Here is a 3425-nt window from a genome sequence, read left to right on the forward strand (position 1 = left end):
GCCCTCACAGTCCCAAAACACAGTGATCATGACCTTATCGGCTGAACGAGTTGCCTTGAATTTCTTGTGCTGTGGAGACCCAAGCAGCAACAAGAGATTGGACCAAGGTTGGCAGGAGGTTGGCTGGCCAACCTGGCCGTGGTCGGCAGGACGTCTGCCAACAAGGTCGGTTTTTGGTATGAATCTGTTCCTGGCCGTCCATTTGCCAACGATCGGCTGGCCAGCGTCCTGACAACGCCTTGCCAACCATGGCCAGTGGTGCCTTGGTAACCTTTTGCCATCCTTCTGCCGACTCCTTGCCAACCTTCTGCCAATGCTTAACCAACCTCAGCCCAACCGTGTCTGGCCAACCTTCTGCCAACTGTATTATAATGCACCTTTGGTGGCTCTGAAATTACAGGTACTCATAGAAACAATGCTTCAAGTAATTTTCTGTATAATTTATTTCAGCGTTTGCCCACTCATTTCTGCTGAAAGGTCAGCTGTAGTTTATGAAAAACAAATACAGATGTTCATGAATTTTCTTGAGAAAGTTTTCCTTGGCTTAAAGTAAGTGTAACATTGAGACAACCGTACATGTACACTCAAAACGCTTGCAGAGTTCCAGATGCTGATGTTTGCACATTTGAGTTCCCTTCATAGGCAAAACATGTACTGACAAAACACGTATTTTGTAAAATAATATTGATGAACGTATACATAAAACAGTGTTGGCACTGAAAGCACTGAATGCAGCTTGACTAGAAATACGTTACACTTTTCTGATACAGTACGTCAAAAGCTTGACTAGTGATAAAGAAAACAGTGTAAATCCAACAAGCACAGCTGTACGAATTGCACATGAAAACAGAAATATGAACCATAGTGGACACTTTCTGAAATGTTGAGGTAGAGTATTTAAAACAGATTAGCCCTTACAATAAAACGCACAACTGCACAGTCATGAACCAAAGAGGATACTCCAGTAAAACAGTTAATAACCGTTGTGCCATTGTAATGACTAATACAATTTTAATTGCAAATGTGGTACTCATTTTAGAACATAAAAGCCAATCCAGACCGAAAATCCAGCAATCTTTAGTTAGCTAAAGGTCGTTAGGGAGGGATTAACATTCAGAAGTTGTATGAATGAGTACTGCAACCGAAGAGGGGCACATTAGTAACTGCTTTGCATGGATAGCCTGTGTACAGTATGCATGCTGTGTGGGGCAGTATCTCAAGACTCTGCTGAGGTAATTCCGGCTTAACTACATGGCAAGCCTACTTGGCACAAATGACAGGAATACCTGCAACTGTTAAAACTTGGAAAAAAAAAGTCAATTCTTGAAAGGAGAGTCCTTCAAACGTCGTCATCCTCAACTGAACCTCCGGTTGCATCAACCACAGTTCCATCCCCACCCTGCTTTTGCTGTCGTCTTCGTGTTCGGCCTCCGCCACGATCATTTGCCCGCGTTAGCCAGAGCTTGATTGTGCCCTTCACCTCTGTGTCGGTGATGTCACTGAAGTGCCCCCTGGCTGATGCTGTGGATATATAAAAGAAAACTTAGTGTCCTAATTACTAGACCAATGCTATGAATAATTTATCAATTTCTCAAGCGTTCTTTAAACAAAGCGAGAAAGAAAACAGTAAACCGCCCTTCATCATGTTCTGTTTGTAACACTTGCCATAGTAAGCTATCGTGCCAGTGCAAGACATGTTTCAAGCAGAGAGACGTTGAAAACTATACTTACCTAGAATGAGACTTCTGAGGTTCTTTAGTTGCGAGAATGGGTGTTTCTCTCCCCTTGAGCCCTTCCAACTACACGACACAGCAAGACTGTCCTTCAAAATGCCTTTAAGGATCTGACGAACAACATCTTTTTTGTCTGAGCCTCCTTTTGCGGCAAAGAACTGCACCTGTGCAAAATAAAAATTATTTTAAACAAAAAGAAACAGGAACAAAACCAATTAGCAAACCAATGTCTAGAGCAATCGATGTAATACACTCACAGTCATTGACATGTTCTCCCTGCCCTCAAGGAATCTGTCAAATTCTTCCAACTGCAAAAAAGTTGTGGCTGGCAGCTGGGGACACCCATCAGGTAAATGCAGCGCTAGCAACGCATGACCCTGCTGCTTCTGTTGCTGCTTGAGCATGAGCAGCATTTCTTTGTTGTGTTGAAAACACTTCACCTGGAAAGCTATTAAATAGAAGCAGCACCCATGAGCTGTAGATATAAAATTTCTCGAGTAATATTCTAACACGAGGACACCGTTGACATGTACAAACAGAGATAGATATCATATTAATACACCGCAAGATGAAATGTGGCAGCTAAGAAGTCCATGATGAAATGAATATAGCGCAACACTAAAAAACATGTAGCTGGCCAAGCACAACTGGAATGTACCTTGGTGCCAGGGGCTTGCACTAGATTCCCTTGCATGCCTCACCTACTCTGTCAACTCTCCACCATTATGAATTCGAACCTACACTCATGCGGTTTAGCCATTTCTTTGGCATCCGTACTTTGACTGTCATGGCTGTTTTACAGACAGATTCAGTTGAGGGCATTGCCCTGTGTACTCGTGCTCCACTCAAGTGCGAGATATACTGCAAGATGCTATGCAACAAACAATCCAAAGTAAGGAAAAAGTAATTCCCACTTACCAATGAGCCTGGCCTCCAGTGCCAATACAGTCTTATGCACTTCTTTTAAGACTTGATTGACTGAAGAACCTGGGATGTGCTTATCAATTTACAACTGGCAAACAAAGGTGAACAATGGGTAGTTTACCAGTAGGTTGTGCTGGATACTCTTCGTGGCAAGATTCAGAGAGGGCGTCGGATGCTGCATAGGAAGGAACGTCGTCCAGCGTGATGTCATCACCTGAAACAACTGGGGCATCATAGGTACTTCAAATGATAAAATATCACTCATCAATGTCTTCATAATGTAATCAAGATTAAATATGTTTCCAAATAATGATCAGAAACAAAGTAAGCCGTAGTAACTGAACAGGATGCATCTCAAGTAAAAGCATACCCATGCAGCCTGCACTTGACTGGTGTGGCTGTGGCTGTTGAAGATGGCCACTGGAGTGCATGTCAGCAATCTGTGATGCGGCTGCAGGCACTGTTGATCTGTACATCTGCCTCGAGTCTAGCGTTCAAGTAATGAGACAATTATTCAAAAGTGTCAGCAAAACAGGTGGTGTGCACTGAACAGCCTTTCACAGCACAGCTTCCACTGTAAAATTTTCACTACCTTGTGGCTGAGTAATGCTGTGGCGGGGCTTGCATGATCGAAGTGGCAACTGTGGCGGAGGAGGAATCTTCTTTGGAGCATAGTGAAAGCCTGAAATTGCAAAGAAGTCATATTGCTATTATATAGAAAGTATATTGTAGAGAATTCACAATAAGAGGTTATTCAATGCTCTAACT

General features: G+C 42.9%; 1 long non-coding RNA gene across 1 annotated transcript; it reads right to left on the reverse strand.

The window, feature by feature from the left end:
• Nucleotides 1-2032: 2032 nt before the first annotated feature.
• On the reverse strand, nucleotides 2033-2854 carry LOC135377045 (uncharacterized). Its single transcript, XR_010417991.1, has 3 exons — nucleotides 2779-2854; nucleotides 2652-2720; nucleotides 2033-2181 (listed from the first exon to the last, which is right to left on the reverse strand). It is a non-coding gene; the product is annotated as an uncharacterized LOC135377045 (long non-coding RNA).
• Between the last annotated feature and the right edge of the window lie 571 nt (nucleotides 2855-3425).

This window comes from Ornithodoros turicata, unplaced genomic scaffold (genome assembly GCF_037126465.1).
Source record: "Ornithodoros turicata isolate Travis unplaced genomic scaffold, ASM3712646v1 ctg00001482.1, whole genome shotgun sequence".
In the NCBI taxonomy this organism is placed as follows: domain Eukaryota; kingdom Metazoa; phylum Arthropoda; class Arachnida; order Ixodida; family Argasidae; genus Ornithodoros; species Ornithodoros turicata.